General features: G+C 46.8%; 1 protein-coding gene across 4 annotated transcripts in view; it reads right to left on the reverse strand.

The window, feature by feature from the left end:
• fat3a (FAT atypical cadherin 3a) overlaps positions 1 to 20,068 on the reverse strand; it is a 200,281-nt gene that overhangs the window by 164,539 nt on the left and 15,674 nt on the right. The window lies entirely within an intron of this gene.

Genomic DNA, 20,068 nt, shown 5'->3' on the forward strand with positions numbered 1-20,068 from the left:
CGTGGTGAAAAGTTGATGAAGACAACCGGCCGTGAACGGAAGAGGATTTTCGGAAAAAGTAAGTCTTGGGAACCAGAGTTAGCATTACGCTAATGGATTAGCTGAGCTAATCTTATTTAAAAGCCATGGTGCGATACATGATACACACCAACACCACTGAACTACTCAGTGAGAGACTAAAGAGCCCAAAGCTAATTGATGCACACGGCTGAAGCTCTAAAACCGCTACATGTGTCTGTTCATGTGTGAGTGAATACTTTAGCATGATTACACTAGCATGTAGCATTCCCACACTCCATTAACTCAGTGCATTAGACAATCACTAGATATTTACATCACCACAGGGAGCTTTCAAATGATCTCTGTGTGTGAGAGAGAGAGAGAGAGAGAGATCTCAGCAAAATTTCCAGCCCAACCCAAACCAGCACAAACTATCCCAAACGTTCAGGCATTGGGGGGAAATCAGTCTGTAATCAGTCTTTGTGTTGAAAACAAGTCCACTGTGGTGTGCACACATTTCTAATTTGCAGTATCTACAACCCCCACCGTATTCCCGCGTTCCCTTTCGCAATCTTTGCAATATATACATACAGCACTAAACAACTGACAACTGAGAAGTGTTACACTGTGCCTTATCTGGAGCTTGAGAAAATACTGCACTAATGTGATTTGACATTTTCGATAAACTGAAGCATTCAAGCATCCAACATTAATTAGTTAACCTGTGCTAGGGGGCAGAATGCATGCTGGGCAGTTCTAGGAGAATATGAACTACGTGCAAAACATTCTTTAATGACGAACCTGAGCAGTTACCGGGAATCATGTGCACTTGTGAAGTGACTGACAGCCATAAAAATCACAACAACCGACAAGCATTATAGTTTATAAGGTTATACGATTACAGTATAACTGTTAAAAAGCACTCTTCACTAGCTTTTAAACAAGAGTGCTCTGAGAGCACAATATCCCCCACTGGCAACTCGGCCATAACTCTGGTAAAATGCGACTGAATTGAACGCAATTGCAATATGCGTATTACCGACATATAACAAAGAATGCTGTTAAGTTTTGGTGAAATTCCTCCAAAAATTGCAAGAGGAGTTGATTTCAAAAGGTGAGTACGCTTCCCTGGATGGATGGATGGATGGATGGATGGATGGACAGACATCACCATGACATAATCCCCCTTTAGGCCTTTCGGTGGGGGGGGGGGGATAATAAAAATTGTGAGGGAAGTTGAGTTCAGAAAGCAAGCACACCTTGATGAAATTACCAAAGTACAAGTTGGTTAATAATCAAGGGCATAACTCTGGTAAAATTTGCCCAAATTAAACGAAATTTCAATCTGCGTACAACTGTCATATAACAAAGACTTTTACCAAGTTTGGTGAAATTCCTCCACAAATTGTGAGAGGAGTTGATTTCAGAAGAGCGTACACCCTCATGAAATTGTCAAAATACAAGTTATTTAACCAAGGGTCAAATCTATGGTCAGATTTTCACAAATGAAATTAAATCACAATCTGTATATTACCGACATATAACAAGGCCTTCTGCCAAGCTTCGAGAAATTCGTCCACAAATTGTGAGAGGAGTTGATGTCAGAAGGAAAACACTCTCATGAAATTATCAAATTATAATTTTGTAAATCAAGGACTGTAACTCTGGTAAAATGCGACCAAATCTAACAAAATTACTAAATTACTAATTAATAAAGAATCCTGCCAAGTTTCGTGAAATTCCTCCAAAAGTTGTGAGAGGAGTTGATTTCAGAAGGTGCGCACCCTCTCTGGGATGGACAGATGGACATCGCCATGATATAATCCCCCTTCAGGCCTTTTGGCCAGCGAGGGATAACAACACCAGCCCCACACCACCGCAATCTATAGCGCCTGAAAAAGAAGACCTGGAAATGAGCCATTTTAGCCACCTTGGAGCTCTACTTCTGGCCTCTGATGCTTCGACAGAACTACAGAATTTTGGGGAGAATTTATTTTAAGACATGGTGAACCGGTCATGCATTTTCGTTTATAATAAATCTGTATTTGTAGCCATTTTTATTTTATTTAGTTTTATACACACAAAAGTGCACACTGTTTTGCATTGTTTATGATTCAGAAATAAAAATGGAGTTTTTCAGTCACAGTTATTCTTCATTAAAAATGTTCAAAATATTCTGATGATCAAACTGAATTCTAATCATGAAGCCAGTATTGTGAATTGAATCCTGACATGAGTGTATTTTTTTACACCTCTAGTGAACACTGAGCCAAGTATAATTCCTAAAAAAGTGTGCATTTTTTAGTCGGTCCAAGTTCTCTTCTTGTCAGTGTACCGACATTCACTCAGTGCTGTCATTCCTGAAGGTGATGATGTCACTCACACCACTTAATCCTGCTCAGGACTGTTGTGAAGCCACGAAATACTGGGTGGATTACAGCAGAGGAAACACTAAAATGTACAGGACAGAGGGTGGATCAAGGTTAGAAACCTGTGTACTATAGGTACTACATATACACCATATACAACAGATACACCATGCACTGCAAGTATGGCATATATTACAGGTACACCATACAGGTACTCCCTGGAGGATAGGTACTACAGGTACACCATTTTCTACAGGTACACGCTGTGAGATAGGTACTACACATACATCATGTACTACTGGTACACCATGTAAGATAGGTACTAAAGATACACCATACAGTTACTCCCTGGTGGATAGGTACAAAAGGTACACCATACAGTTACTCCCTGGAGGATAGGTACTACAGGTACACCATTTTCTACAGGTACACCCTTTAGGATAGGTACTACAGATACATCATGCACTACTGGTACACCATGTAAGATAGGTACTACTGGTACACCCTGGAGGATAGGTACTACAGGTACACCATACAGGTACACCCTGTAGGATAGGTACGAAAGGTACACCATACAGTTACTCCCTGGAGGATAGGTACGACAGGTACACCATTTTCTACAGGTACACCCTTTAGGATAGGTACTACAGATACATCATGTACTACTGGTACACCCTAGAGGATAGGTACTACAGGTGCATCATACAGGTACACCCTGTAGGGTAGGTATGAAAGGTACACCATACAGTTACTCCCTGGAGGATAGGTACTACAGGTACACCATACAGTTACTCTCTGGAGGATAGGTACTACAGGTACACCATTTTCTACAGGTACACCCTTTAGGATAGGTACCACAGATACATCATGTACTACTGATACACCATGTAAGATAGGTACTACTGGTACACCTTGGAGGATAGGTACTACAGGTACTACATGGTGTATGGTGTACTACAGGTACACCATACAGGTACCCTGTAGAATAGGTACTAAAGGTACACCATACAGTTACTCCCTGGAGGATAGGTATGACAGGTACACCATTTTCTACAGGTACACCCTTTAGGATAGGTACTACAGATACATCATGCACTATTGGGACACCATGTAAGATAGGCACTAAAGGTACACCCTAGAGGATAGGTACTATAGGTACACCATACAGGTACACCCTGTAGGATAGGTACTACAGGTACACCATTTTCTACAGGTACACCCTTTAGGATAGGTACTACAGGTACATCATGTACTACTGGTACACCATGTAAGATAGGTACTACTGGTACACCCTGGAGGATAGATACTACAGGTACACCATACAGGTACACCCTGTAGGATAGGTACAAAAGGTACACCATTTTCTACAGGTACACCCCTTAGGATAGGTACTACAGATACATCATGTACTATTGGTACACCATGTAAGATAGGTACTAAAGGTACACCCTAGAGGATAGGTACTACAGGTACACCATACAGGTACACCCTGTAGGATAGGTACGAAAGGTACACCATACAGTTACTCCCTGGAGGATAGGTACTACAGGTACACCATTTTCTACAGGTACACCCTTTAGGATAGGTACTACAGATACATCATGTACTACTGGTACACCATGTAAGATAGGTACTACTGGTACACCCTGGAGGATGGGTACTACAGGTACACCATATAAGTACTACAGGTACACCATACAGGTACACCCTGGAGGAGAGGTACTGCAGGTACACTATTTTCTACAGGTACACCATGTACTATAGGTACTACAGATACATCATATGCAATAGGTACTCCAGTGAAAACTGTCTGTTTTTTTTTTTTACTTCAGTGCTGAATTAGAACAGGATAAAGCAGCTAGAGATAATGAGATGGGATTAGAATGCTGTTTGGATTAAATCCTCAGTCTTCCATCATCAAAAAAAAAAAATTTATACAACCTTTATTTTGTGACCTCCGACATGGAGAACTGCTCTTGAAGAGTGTCTTGGGGACAAACCAGCTTGCTTACCTGCATTGTTTATTCATTAAATCTGAAGGACACACACACACACTCTCTCTCTCTCTCTCTCTCTCTCTCTCTCTCTCTCTCTCTCCTGACAGAGAACAGATTCATGGACTTTTTAACTGACAGAGTTTTAACGAAGAGATTTTTCTCTTTCATGTCTACTGCCTGACCTAGTTACAGAATGATGTGTGAAAAAACTGTGTGTGTGTGTGTGTGTAAATGTTATATACTGTACCTATCAATAGAATGATCTATATAAATGATGAAATTTTAATGGAATTCTAATTATCCACATCCTGCAACAGTTCAATGTGTGTGTGTGTGTGTGTGTGTGTTACAGATGGGCACAGCTGGTGCATAACTTGTTCATGCAGTGTTCACACTGCATGACTGTCACTGCAGCACAGGAGGGTTTAACCTCACACACACACACACGATATATCTGTCGTATCTGTAATTACTTATCCTACCCAAGTGTGTGTGTGTAGCAGAAATATTTCAACGATAGAGCCTGTATCCTAGCAACCCAAATAAAAGGGAATGTGTAACGGCTCCAACCGAAGTGTCCGCATTAACTGCTGTATTTACACACGTTGTGTTCCGGTCTGAAGCTCGCTCCCTAAGTAGGCAGCATTTCAGGACAGCATTTGTACACTCTCAAGAGAAACACTGCCCCATTTGTAGCATCAAACATACAAATGTGACTGAATTTCCCATCTCAGAGCTAACAAATACAGCTGAACAAATACAGTATCATGTGTTTATCAATCATCATTCCTCAGTGAAAAATCAGCTAAATAACATAACACACCTTCACAATATACGGAGCTAGCTTATATGGCTAATAAACTGATCTAGCTAAGCTTGAAACTGGTTGCTTAAAAAGTTTATGTTTCTTAACTTAGTTCTTATTTCAATTCATTATTTAGCAAGATTACTAATTATTGGGCATGCTAAGCAGCTAGGACTCAGTGCCTAATAGCACGCTAAGCTATTTCATGGTACTGCTTAGCATAAAATACAGGTTGCATTTACTTTACATGAAGCATCATTACCTGTGCTAGTCAAGCAAGATAAGCTGTCATGAACATTATCTGCCCAAACAATAAACAATTATCCAAGCTCTTGAGTAAACTTGCTTGTGCTACGTCTACAATTTTACAATACAACCAAATCAAGCGGCAAAATTCAGTAGCTAGCTCGCCTTAGGTAAGCCACTGTGACATAAAACGACCGAGTTTGGAATTAGTTGATCAGATTTAAGCACAGATTTAACCCTTGTTCACCAAATTAGCTCCTTCATTGTTAGCATGTGTTTCTGCCTCAAGTTCACAACATTAAAAAGTATTTTATTTGTGTGAATCTTCACAACTGCTTTATTAATTGTTAAACAAATGTTTGATCTGCACAATGAGATCAATCGCCAATCGTCTGTGTGAAGTCCTCTCTTGTGTTGGCTCTTAAAGATGCTAACATAAGATGGAAAAAACGGATGCGAGTTATTACAGAGAGGAAAACACACACACACACACACACACGAGTTCAGAAACACAATGACTAATCCGAACATATGAAACACAGGTTTAATTAACTTAGACCAATTATCCCTCTATCAGGAGCTTGAGTGAGTGTGTGTGTGTGAGAGAGAGAGAGAGAGAGAGAGAGAGTGTGAGTGTGTGGCATTATCTCAACGTGTGCCAGACCATGGATGTGTGTGTGCCTGCTGCTGCAAACAAACTGCACAATCGTGGGAGGTTTAGACCCTGATGATGTAGAACAGCTTGCACTAGACTACCATAGTGTGTGTGTGTGTGTGTGTATGTGTGTGTAAGCATTTCTATTTCCTCAGCGCACTTATTAAAAAGTACACATTTCCATGGGCTTGCATTAGTAAGAAATACCTCGAGCTAAGTTTAACCTCAAAAATCAGCGATTTCAGCAGTGTCCTAGCAGCCCAGCGACGAGAACACAATCTGAATACTCAGGATGTACCAACACACTACCTGACCTTTACTGCCGTACAGTCTACAAGTACACTGTAAAAAAATGTAACTTGCAAAATTGTTGAGTGAAAAAAGGATTCTAAGTTGAATGAACAAATTTCCCTTCTAATTGTACAACTAAAAAAAAATAGTTGAGACGCCTTTCCTTCGCCACAAGTTCATAGGAATTGCAAAATTAAGTTAAGTGAACTTATATATTCAAGTGCTGATTGACGCCCCTGCGCATGCGCACTTCACAAGTTCGAAAGTTTCAACGGTCGGGTGGAGTGAGAAGTCCGTGGAAACTGACACGAGACGTAGTATAGGAGTATAGACTAAGCTTTCCTCAACAGAGGCCAGGGAATTCCCTCCTTGTATGTCGGTATTTGTTTCTGTTTGTGTAATAATAGGCAAAGTGAAGTAGAACTTAAGTGTTGAGAGGTTTGTGTGAACTAAAAAATGTAATGCACACTAAATCATTGTAAAAAAAAAAAAAGTCAAGCCAACTTAAAAATGTAACGCAACCTGCTGCCAAAGGATTTTGAGTAAACTCAACTTAGAACCATGATGTGCCAACTTGCTCTTCTAAGTTAATTGGCATTATCATTTCAATTTATTTCAACTAAACAATTTGTTGGACTGAACTTCTAAAGGCAAGTCAAGTCAACTCAACATAAAATACTCTTCTATGTGAACTTAAAAGAACATTTCAGGGCATTGTGGCTCAGGTGGATAAGGCACCATACCATAAATCCAAGGACCTGGGTTTGATTCTGACCTGAGGTCATTTCCCAATCCCTTCCTGTCTCTACACTGTCCTATCCAATAAAGGTGGAAAAAGCCCAAAAAAAAGAATAATTTTGGATAACTTAATGTTTTTTGTGCCAACTTGCTTTTCCAAGTTAATTGGAATGATTATTTCAATTTATTTCAACATCACAATTTGAATGCAGGGGTGGCACGATGGTGTAGTGGTTAGCGCTGTTGCCTCACAGCAAGAAGGTCCGGGTTTGAGCCCCGTGGCCGGCGAGGGCCTTTCTGTGTGGAGTTTGCATGTTCTCCCCATGTCCGCGTGGGTTTCCTCCGGGTGCTCCGGTTTCCCCCACAGTCCAAAGACATGCAGGTTAGGTTAACTGGTGACTCTAAATTGAGCGTAGGTGTGAATGTGAGTGGTTGTCTGTGTCTATGTGTCAGCCCTGTGATGACCTGGCGACTTGTCCAGGGTGTACCCCGCCTTTCGCCCGTAGTCAGCTGGGATAGGCTCCAGCTTGCCTGCGACCCTGTAGAACAGGATAAAGCAGCTAGAGATAATGAGATGAGATGAATTTGAATGCACTGAACTTGCTAAAGGCCCGGTCCCACTGGCCGATGGACACAAAACGTATGCAAAAAGGACACAGCGGACGAGCAAAATTTCGGGGGTGGCTCTATCCGTTTTCATCCGCTCCAGAAATGGACAAAATTGGCGAAAATTTGTGAAAACAGAAAGGAAAAGAACGGACGTGGGTAGTATATAGCGGGGATGTTAAACGCATGTTCATAGGAAGCCTAGCGTATGAAAGCGGATGGAAGTGGATGACAGCTCCGAAGGGGTTACTGGTGATAACTGAGAAGCGGACGCATAGCAGAAAGAGCGGATGCATAGCGGATGAAGGGGATGCATCATGTACGCCTAACGGAAACAAAGGGGATGTTGCGCGGATGTATATCGGATGCAGACCGTTCACTGCGCATGCGGGGGGTATGAATTGCGTCTGCTCCGCGGATATAAAGGGATGCAGCACGCACGCCGTCAGCATAAAGCGGAAAGACGTGCTGGCGGCTACATCGATACATCCCTACTACTAGATGATTTTCTCCCCCTTTTTATACAAAATATCGATTGTCCGCTAGGTGTCCTTCTGCATACTCTAGACATACTCCAGACATCCTAAATATATGAGATACATCCCAGATATAAATGCTTTGTCCGTTTTGAATACTTTATATACGAGATGCATACGCTTACATCCTTTCTATTTCCGTGCTACTAACGATGAATAGACGTTTCATGTACCTTATCTTTCCTCCCTCTTTCCGTTTTCAGCTGCAGCGGATGTGAGTTGCGAGGATGCCCAGAGGATGCAGAGAGATACAGCAGACGTTTAACGGATGATAACGGACATAGAACGTTTGTTGCTCGTATATGTCGTGGATTTACATCGTACACGGCGGAAAGTTCATCCGTTCTAAAAGTTTTGTGCAGCTCAAAACTTTTTGCGCGGATGAAATCACAGTGGACGGATGCTCGATGGATAGAGCGTATGAAGCACGTATGCAATGAGTACACAACGGATGCATAGCGTTTTCCAACGGATGGCAAAGATTTTTTTACGTTTTACATCCTCTTTGCATCCGTAAGTGCAGTGGGACCGGGCCTTAAATAAAGTAAGGTCAACATAAAACACTCATCTGTGTCGACTTAAAAGAGCAAGTCAGCACAACTGTTTGCACGGGCGCAGATAGAGGGTGGGATGGGTGGGATTCGTCCCACCCAGATTTAAATTCACCTCGTTCGGTTCCCCCCACTTATAGGGAGGAAAAAACGTCTATGCTGTCTTTCTTTGCATAAGGCAAACCTCACAGAAAAATCAAAAGACTAATTACCATTCGGTTTATTGAGGTGCACAGCAGTACATACATAGTTGCAACAACTCACATAAAACAAAACAAAGACTGATATTCGGTTGGTTGAGCTGCGCAGACTGCACAGGTTGCGAGCTCGAGCTTGGTTGCTATGGTTACCCACAACAAGTTTGACAGGCATATCGGGGACAGCTCCTAGTTCAGGACCCCAACACGGCATGATGAAGGGTGCCAAACCAAAAAGGCAGAAAACGATTGCATCGTTTTTTCAAAAAAAAAAATGACTGTAAGTAAACTGTGCCTTACTTTATCATATCACCTTGCAATTTTTTGATAGTCTGTTCAAAGTAATGTCGTAGTGAAAGTAAAATCGTACGGAGTAGAGATGCCTTTCTGGTAGCCTCCTTCTTTCGGTGGCAGCCTGTAGATACAGTGCTCAGAAGGCAGTTTTAATGTTTAATCTGGCGTTCCCTGCCATAATTTCAGCGAGCATATTGTTTCATAAGGAAACTTTGCGAAGAGTTGTTGACTGACTGCCGCTCACGCAACACACAGGCATAGTTAGAAAGTCAGGATGCACTGGTTTACACTTTATACACACACACATAACCCAGCCACATGTTGGGGTTGGGGTTGGTTTGCTGGCAGCTTTGTCCCCCCCCAGTTCAAAAAACATATCTGCGCCACTGACTATTTGGCCCGGAGTTGAGTTTACTTAAAATCCTTTGGCAGCAGGTTGCGTTACATTTTTAAGTTGGCTTGACTAATTTTTTTTTACAGTGTATGTGAGCGAGTAGTGAGGACACAATTTGGACATACTCCACCACCGTCTTACCTCTCCTTTGACTCGAATGTTCACAGATGACATACCGTCACCGGACACTTTATTAGGAACACCCATCCACCTGCTGTGCAGATACAAATCAAGAGCTTCGTTCATTTCAAACATCAGAATGGGGGAAAAAACTGTGATCTCACAGTGAAGTGTGACTTTCTTTCACTGTGGCATGGGTGTTGGTGGGCTGGTTTGAGTATTTCAGAAACTGCTGATCTCCTGGGGTTTTCACACACAGCAGTCTCTAGAGTTTACACAGAATGGTGCGAAAAACAAAACAACATTGACTGAGTGAGCGACAGTTCTGTGGGTAGAAACAAACGCCTTGTTGATAAGAGAGGTCAGAGGGAAATGGCCAGTGCCGAGTTTCCCAAAAGCATCGTAGCAGAAAAATCATCGTTAAATGGTTGAGTGAGCAGCACAATGAACACTCTCTCTCTCCTAGTTAAGATGCTCCTAGCGTTAAGAGGCTTTTGGGAGACCCACCACAGACTGGTTCGAGCTGCCAGGTAGGAAGGAAAGAGCAGCTCATATAATCACTCTTTACAACCGTGGTGAGCAGAAAAGCATCTCAGCATGCAGCAGCAAAAGAATATTGGGTTCCGCTCCTGCAGCCAACAAGTTCCTATTAAAGTGGCCAGTGAGTGTATAACCACATATGCTGCGAAAATGTAAAAAAATTTCCTATGGAGCCCCTACGGATGATGACGTACTGCTTTTTGTGTACCATATACGTACATAGAAAGGCAGTATGAGTATTCAGATTCAGCCAATGATTGTATATATAGTAGGTGGATGTTGTCACAAGTGAAAAAGTGTCTCGGAGCCCTCTAGTGGCTGGCTGCAGAACAACCCCGCCCTAACCCCACCCATTCCCACGTAAGTCAAAGATGAATTTGCCAAAGTGTTTTTTTTTTTAATATGTATATTTCTCCACATTATTTTCAGGAATATTGTTCTGTTGCTTTTACAAATTCAGTTGACCTTCAGATCTAACTTAATAGTTTTCTTTATGATGGCGTGATTTGGGCATGGTTGATGAGGTCATATGTCTTGTTGAGCTGTAAACTGTTCTAACAGACCTTCAGCGAGGAACTCGTTGCTGTACTGATATTATAACTTCCAAGCCAGTGTGAGTGAGTGAGTGAGTGAAGTGAGTGAGGGCACAAACCAAGGTAGCTAACACTAGCTAGTCATTCCTTTGAAACAAACTCCATCGAGAGAATAACTGGAGCAGAAAAGAGCAGTTCTGCGTTCTGATGAAAATCACAGCGAGCAGTGGTTTATTTTCATTTTTTTGGCACCGAAAAGTAGCCTGCGCTGGTGCTTTGGTGAAAATCATCAGCTGTAATATGTGTGTCGGTAAAGCAGCTGACGTTAGCATGTGCTAATTACAGCTAACGACTAAAATGTATCTGGATTTAATTATCGCCTTCTCTCTCGCTCTCTCTCTCTCTCTCTCTGACTCACTCATATGCACAAATTCGTCGCTGTTGCTGAAACTGAATTAAAACCAGGTGGCATTAAGAAATGCATATGACATCAAAAGCTACAAAGGATCATGGGAGATCTAATTTTAGGTAAGAAAGCATGCACTTGCTGAACATCACACCTCCGTGGAGTAATAAATGGAATTTGAGCTTTATTCACACCACCATCATGGAAAGAGAAAGAAAGAAAGAAAGAAAGAAAGAAAGAAAGACAATAAAGAATGGATGATAACTGGTTTAGAGATAGAGAGAGAGTGAGCTACTGAGACAAGTGAGAGGGACACTGATGGATTAAGAACAACAGAAAGCGTGTGAGAAGGACATATGCGAAGAAAAGAAAGAAAAAGTGAGAAAGAACGTGCAAGAAAAAAGATCTGTCAGTACTGCATTTCTGTCCCTTCGGGGTGTTATTATGGGGGTATATTTAGGATGTCAGATCTCAGCACTTTGTGTGTATGTGTGTTTGTTTCAGGACTTGCAGCCTCATTGTGGACTCAATAAACCACACTGAGTTACAGGAATCTGACATAATCCTGCCATCTGAGGACCTCTGTGTGTGTGTGTGTGTGTGTGTGTAATGGGATAAGCCTTATAAAAAGATTTTTGCTGCATTTATATCATGTTGGGGGCGGCACGGCGGTGTAGTGGTTAGCACTGTCGCCTCATAGCAAAAGGTTCTGGGTTCAAGCCCCGGGGCCGGCGAGGGCCTTTCTGTGTGGAGTTTGCATGTTCTCCCCGTGTCCGCGTGGGTTTCCTCCGGGTGCTCCGGTTTCCCCCACAGTCCAAAGACATGCAGGTTAGGTTAACTGGTGACTCTAAATTGACCGTAGGTGTGAATGTGAGTGTGAATGGTTGTCTGTGTCTATGTGTCAGCCCTGTGATGACCTGGCGACTTGTCCAGGGTGTACCCCGCCTTTCGCCCGTAGTCAGCTGGGATAGGCTCCAGCTTGCCTGCGACCCTATAGAGCAGGATAAAGCGGCTAGAGATAATGGATGGACGGATGGATATATCATTGTGGCAGCGGGGGCGTGGTCAAGCATCGGTCTGTGACAGGAGGGTGGAGCCGGGGAAGGTGAGTGGCAGATTCGCTACACCTGACGGTAATTAACCTGTGTTTTGTGTGTGTTTTCCCAGTAAACCGCTCCCTATTTTAAGAGGCTGAGAGAGAGCAGAGGGAGCGCGACCCGGGAGTGGAGGCTGAGAGTGTGTCTGTGTGCTGCGAGTTCTTTTAAACTGAAAAGTTTATTAATAAAATACGCAGTTACTACCTCCAAACGTTGTCCTGCCGTCCTCTGTGCTCCACCCACGCATTGTCCGCGCTACAGTGGTGCCGAAACCCGGGAAAAGGTGGAGCACCAGTGCTACAGCTCCATGGAATCCTCCCCGTTCGCGGACTTGGTCCACGCCCTCGCCACGGCTCAGCAGAGCCAGCACCAGGCACTCGTCACGCTCCGAACGGAGCAGGAGCGCCGCTTCGAAGCCCTGGTGCTGGCTCAACAGGAAGATCGAGAGGCGTTCCGGCGGCTCCTCGCGTCGGCGGGGTCCACCAGCGCCCCGGCCGCGGGCCCGTCTCCCCTCACTGTGACCAAGATGGGCCCGCAGGACGACCCCGAGGCTTTCATCACCTTGTTCGAGCAGGTCGCCGAAGCCTCGGGGTGGCCGATGGAGCAGCGCGCGGCGCGCCTCCTCCCCCTCCTGACTGGAGAGGCGCAGCTGGCCGCATTACAGCTCCCCGCCGACCGCCGGCTGGCCTACGCTGACCTTCGCCGGGCCGTCCTCCAGCGCGTGGGGCGCACGCCGGAGCAGCAGCGCCAGCGCTTCCGCGCGCTGCGGATGGAGGAAGCCGGCAGCCCGTTCGCGTTTGGCCAGCAGCTCCGGGACGCCTGCTGGCGGTGGCTGAGGGCCGAAGATCGCGACGCCGAGGGAATCATCGACCAGGTGGCGCTGGAACAGTTCGTTGCCCGCTTACCAGCCGGAACCGCGGAGTGGGTCCAGTGCCACCGCCCGGCGTCGCTGGATCAGGCCGTAGGACTGGCGGAGGATCATCTGGCGGCTGTACCGGCGGCAGGACAACGGATGACATCGTCTTCTGTCTCCTCTTCTCTCTCTCTGTCTTCCCCCCCTCTCTCTCTGTCTTCCCCCCCTCCTCCCGTGTCCCGTCCTCGCCCCATTCCCCCACCACGGAGGCAGGGGCCGGCCCCACCCCAGCCGGCCCGCCGCACCCGTGGTGCCCTCCCGTTTCTCCCTTCTGTGTCTGTCTCTCCCCCCCCTCAGGTGAGTGAGCCCCAGAACACAGTTGCAGAGGGGAGGCCCGGGCCGGTTTGCTGGCGCTGCGGGGAACCGGGCCACCTGCAGCAACAATGTGCAGCGATGGAGGTGGGGGCGGTGGTGCGGATCCCCGACGCGCCAGAGGCTGCCCTCGATCGGGCCGGAGCGTATCGCATACCGGTAAGTGTACAAGGGGCTACATATCAGGCGTTGGTGGATTCAGGCTGCAATCAGACCTCGATCCGCCAAAGCCTGGTGCAAGACGAGGCATTGGGGGGAGCACAAGGGGTGAAGGTGTTGTGTGTACACGGGGATATTCACAGCTACCCGTTGGTGTCAGTCCACATATATTTTAGAGGGGAAAAATCTATAGTGAAGGCGGCGGTTAATCCTCGCCTTACCCACTCTTTGATCTTGGGGACCGATTGGCCGGGATTTCGGGGTTTAATGGCACGCCTAGTAAAGAGTGGGTCCTGCCGGTTGACGGGGGAGGGTCCCGGTGTCGCTTTGGCTGGAGCGGCGGTCGCAGAGCCGTCTACGTCACCTCCGCAACAGGGGGAGGAGCCGCCGGCCCCTCCTCTTTCTATTGGGGAATCCCTCGTGGATTTCCCACTGGAACAATCGCGAGACGAGACTCTGCGACACGCGTTTGACCAAGTGAGAGTAATCGATGGTCAAACGCTCCAGCCGAACGCCACCCCGTCCTTCCCCTATTTTTCCATTTTGAAGGATAGATTATATCGAGTGACGCAGGACACTCAGACGAAAGAGCGAGTCACCCAGTTATTAATTCCAAAGAGCCGCCGGGAATTGGTATTCCAGGCGGCCCACTTTAATCCCATGGCTGGACACCTCGGGCAGGATAAGACACTCGCCCGGATAATGGCCCGATTCTATTGGCCGGGGATTCGCGGCGACGTCCGTAAGTGGTGTACGGCGTGCCGCGAATGCCAGTTAGTAAATCCAGCGGCCATTCCAAAAGCGCCCTTGCGCCCCCTACCATTAATCGAGACCCCGTTCGAAAGAATTGGGATGGATCTCGTTGGGCCATTAGATCGGTCAACACGAGGGTACCGCTTTATATTAGTCCTGGTGGACTATGCAACGCGATACCCGGAAGCGGTGCCTCTTCGCAATATCTCAGCACGCAGTATTGCAGAGGCCCTCTTCCACGTCATCTCCCGGGTTGGAATCCCGAAAGAGATTCTGACTGACCAAGGCACCTCGTTTATGTCACGAACACTGAGCGAACTGTATGGGCTACTAGGTATTAAGCCGATCCGCACCAGCGTTTATCACCCACAGACGGACGGTTTAGTTGAACGGTTCAATCGCACCCTCAAGAATATTATTAAAAAATTCGTAAGTGAGGACGCACGTAACTGGGATAAGTGGCTCGAACCCTTGTTGTTTGCAGTGCGAGAGGTCCCCCAAGCCTCCACGGGGTTTTCCCCGTTTGAATTATTATACGGGCGTAAGCCGCGCGGCATCTTAGATGTTCTGCGGGAAAATTGGGAGGAGGGACCTTCACAGAGCAAAAACGAAATTCAGTATGTTAAGGATCTGCGCGCAAAACTCCACACGCTCACCCACCTAACTCAGGAGAATTTGCGGCAGGCCCAGGAACGGCAAGTCCACCTGTACAACAAGGGCACGCGCCTTAGAGAGTTCACTCCGGGAGAGAAGGTACTCGTCCTGTTGCCCACATCGAGCTCCAAATTAATCGCCAAGTGGCAAGGACCCTTTGAGGTCACACGGCGAGTCGGGGACGTCGACTACGAGGTTAGGCGAATGGACAGGGAGGGGGCGCTACAGATCTACCACCTCAATCTGCTGAAACTCTGGAATGAGGAGGTCCCCGTGGCGTTGGTGTCGGTAGTTCCTGAGAAGGCGGAGCTGGGGCCGGAGGTCCCCAAAGGGTCATTGGCATCACGTACCTCTCCGGTCCCCTGTGGAGACCACCTCTCCCCGACCCAACTCGCGGAGGTCGCCCAGTTGCAGGCCGAGTTTTCGGATGTGTTCTCGCCCCTGCCCGGTCGCACGAACCTCATAGAACACCACATAGAGACGCCCCCGGGGGTGGTAGTGCGTAGCCGCCCTTATAGACTACCCGAACACAAAAAAAAGGTGGTTCGGGAAGAACTTCAGGCCATGCTCGAAATGGGCATCGTCGAGGAGTCCCACAGTGACTGGAGCAGCCCAGTGGTCTTGGTTCCCAAGGCCGACGGGTCGGTCCGGTTCTGTGTGGACTATAGAAAAGTCAACGCGGTGTCTAAATTCGACGCATACCCAATGCCTCGTATTGATGAGCTGCTCGATCGACTAGGCACGGCTCGCTTTTACTCGACACTGGATTTGACGAAGGGATATTGGCAGATCCCCTTGACTCCATTATCCCGAGAGAAAACGGCCTTTTCCACACCGTTCGGCTTACACCAGTTCGTCACACTTCCGTTTGGGCTGTTTGGGGCGCCCGCTACGTTTCAGCGGCTGATGGACCGAGTCCTCCGGCCGCACGCCACCTATGCGGCCGCGTACCTAGACGACATCATCATTTATAGCAATGACTGGCAGCGGCACCTGCAACACCTGAGGGCCGTCCTTAGGTTGCTGAGGCGGGCGGGACTCACTGCCAACCCGAAGAAGTGTGCGATTGGGCGGGTGGAAGTACGGTATCTGGGCTTCCACTTGGGCAACGGGCAGGTGCGTCCCCAAATTAATAAGACTGCAGCGATTGCGGCCTGCCCGAGGCCCAAGACCAAAAAGGGGGTGAGACAGTTCCTGGGGCTGGCTGGCTACTATCGTAGGTTTATACCTAATTATTCGGACGTCACCAGCCCGCTGACTGACCTCACTAAAAAGGGGGCACCAGATCCGGTCCAGTGGACGGAGCAGTGCCAGCGGGCTTTCTCTGAGGTAAAGGCTGCACTGTGTGGGGGGCCACTCTTACACTCCCCTGACTTCTCTCTCCCTTTTTTGTTGCAGACGGATGCGTCGGACAGAGGGCTGGGGGCCGTTTTGTCCCAGCAGGTGGAGGGGGAGGACCGCCCAGTCCTATACATCAGCCGCAAGCTGTCAGTGCGTGAGGGGCGCTACAGCACCATTGAGAAGGAGTGCCTGGCGATCAAGTGGGCGGTCCTCGCCCTCCGTTACTACCTGCTGGGGCGCTCTTTCACCCTCTGTTCGGACCACACGCCCCTCCAGTGGCTCCACCGCATGAAGGATGCCAACGCGCGGATCACCCGTTGGTATCTGGCACTCCAACCCTTCAACTTCAAGGTGGTCCACAGGCCGGGGGCGCAGATGGTCGTGGCGGACTTCCTCTCCCGTCAAGGGGGGGGGGGGGGGAGTCGGCTGCGGGCCGGACGGGCGCCCGGCCTGAGTCGGGCGGTGGGGGTATGTGGCAGCGGGGGCGTGGTCAAGCATCGGTCTGTGACAGGAGGGTGGAGCCGGGGAAGGTGAGTGGCAGATTCGCTACACCTGACGGTAATTAACCTGTGTTTTGTGTGTGTTTTCCCAGTAAACCGCTCCCTATTTTAAGAGGCTGAGAGAGAGCAGAGGGAGCGCGACCCGGGAGTGGAGGCTGAGAGTGTGTCTGTGTGCTGCGAGTTCTTTTAAACTGAAAAGTTTATTAATAAAATACGCAGTTACTACCTCCAAACGTTGTCCTGCCGTCCTCTGTGCTCCACCCACGCATTGTCCGCGCTACAATCATGTTGGAGAATTCCAAAGGATGGGAAACTTTCCTGTCATTTTGAATTTGAGCTTATGGCGAATCATGATTTTGCTCACTACATAAAAATCATAGCTGCAGTTATGATCTCACGTTAGCAGGTCGGTGGTGTAAAATGTCTATCTTAAGACTTTATTTCCAAGGGTGGATTTAGTAATCAGTTACCTCACTTCTGGCTTTCACCAGAGGAATATCCCAAAATTGTCCCACTCAGAAATCTCTGTGGATGTTTGTTTTTTCCAGTCAGAACGTGGTAATTAAGGTTATTCCTGTATGGCCTTAGTGTAATACTATATCCTCGATTTAATATTTTTCATGACTATTACTCATTCATCCATCCTCAGCAAGCGCTGTATCCTGGTCCCAGTGGATTCGAAGCCAATCCCAGGAAGGCTGGGTACAGGGGGTGGATGGGATACCAGTCCATCACAGGTCACTACTGTGGAACATCTAGTGGTTGATATTCAGCAATTTTCTAACATCCTCATGGTAACCAGGGCAACTTGAATGTTATGTGAAACATTACAGTTGACAAATTGTAAAGAATCAACAAATGTCCAGAAATTTTTGCTCGTAACCCTTCCGTGGTCAGTGAAAAGCTGCAGCAAGGGGAACCAATAGAAGTGAGGTTAAACAGCCAAAAATAGTTTCTGGCTCAAACAGAAAGGTGCCAGCATGAACTTTTTCAGCAGTTTGTGCAACAGTAGATAGCTTTTCTGTGGGATTGGACCATATGGGCCAGCCTTCGTGTCCCATGCGAATCAATGAGTCTTCGACACCCATGACCCTGTCACCAGTTCACTGGTTGGACTACTTTTGGTTGGTACTAACCACTGCATACCAGGAACACCACACAAGATGTGCCATTTTGTTCGTGCGTCAAGCGGACTCTCTCGCGTGCCGTAAACAACTCGCACCTGCACAGGATTAAGGCGCAATCAGCACACCTCTATCAAAACTGTGAAAACTCTGCGAAGTATTGGGTTGCATCGCTGATACATTACCGAGCCTTATTTCCTTGTTCGGTTTTCTGAGCCCTGATTTCCTGTTTCTCGTCTTTGATTCTGCCGAGTGTACGATAGCCTGTCTGTGCCTCGCTTGATCTGTTGCCTGTTTCACCGTTTTACGATTTTGCCCGCTGTTCTGGATTGTTTACCGTCTTCACTTGTATTAATAAACACACCTTCTGCACTTACATCCGTCTCCCAACCATCTCTGACAGAATACTTCACACTCCCTGATAAAGAGAAGCACATTCACCTGTTCATACGCCATGTTCAGGAACAAACTCATGTTAATGGAGCTAAAACGGCCACCGTCACATGGTGCGGTTGGAGTCTTGTTCTCGACTCGACTCAGATCAATAGTGGATTCGACTCAGACTCGAATCAAAACTTTTTTAATGACTCGGACTTGAACACTGGGGACTTGAGACTGGATTCGGACTCGAGGCTTAGTGACTCAACTACAACACTAATCTATCTATCAAGCCAAATGTCAATTATTGTAGGAGCCATTTGTCCATTTTACATTTTAAGACCCCTGCTGGCCGAATGTATGTTTAAATGTTGGAATCTTGGCCTTGGCCTTAAGTGGAGCCCGGTACATGAAAGGGTTAATTGGTTCACCTGCGCTAATTAGCGGAGCGTGCGTGAGTGCTCAAAGGTGTATGGAAAGTTTGGAAGCTTGGAGACGCCAGCAGGCACACATTTTTTCAATCGCTTGTTTGTGCTTGTTTGCTTATTGTTTTCTTTTGCGTGAAGTTTAGTTTCATGGACTTTAAGAACCGTTTTGTTTACTACTTAATTTACGTTTGGAATAAAACAACAACAACTATTGAAACCTCTGACTGGCGTCTAGTGCCTTATAAGAAGACATTACAATTATAATGATATAAAGTTATAAACCTGTTTGTAGTAACTTCAAGCTTGAAATAGTCTTGTTTTGGTTCCAGATAAAGATTTCAACAAACTTATTTGCTAATAAAATAAGAAGACTTAAAGCTTGAACTGAGTAACAATATGTAGACAGAGCTTTAATCACGGCGGCACGGTGGTGTAGTGGTTAGCGCTGTCGCCTCACAGCAAGAAGGTTCTGGGTTCAAGCCCCGTGGCCGGCGAGGGCCTTTCTGTGTGGAGTTTGCATGTTCTCCCTGTGTCCGCGTGGGTTTCCTCCGGGTGCTCCGGTTTCCCCCACAGTCCAAAGACATGCAGGTTAGGTTAACTGGTGACTCTAAATTGAGCGTAGGTGTGAATGTGAGTGTGAATGGTTGTCTGTGTCTATGTGTCAGCCCTGTGATGACCTGGCGACTTGTCCAGGGTGTACCCCGCCTTTCACCCGTAGTCAGCTGGGATAGGCTCCAGCTTGCCTGCGACCCTGTAGAACAGGATAAAGCGGCTACAGATAATGAGATGAGGTTTAATCATCTTAAATTTGGTTTGTTGTAATCTTTCAATCAGAATTACTTGATCAACTTGACTATATTTGAGATATTTCAACTTTGCGAAGATTGTCGATCATACAACAGACAATTACAACAGCAATCTGGCGAGCTACATTTTGATGACCAAGGCAGTTTGTTCATGCTGTAATGACTTAAGTGGCACGGTGGTGTAGCGGTTAGCGCTGTTGCCTCACAGCAAGAAGGTTCTGAGTTCAAGCCCAGTGGCCGACGGGGGTCTTTCTGTGCGGAGTTTGCATGTTCTCCCTGTGTCTGCGTGGGTTTCCGTCGGGTGCTCCAGTTTTCCCCACAGTCC

This window comes from Neoarius graeffei, chromosome 16, assembly GCF_027579695.1.
Source record: "Neoarius graeffei isolate fNeoGra1 chromosome 16, fNeoGra1.pri, whole genome shotgun sequence".
Classification (NCBI taxonomy): domain Eukaryota; kingdom Metazoa; phylum Chordata; class Actinopteri; order Siluriformes; family Ariidae; genus Neoarius; species Neoarius graeffei.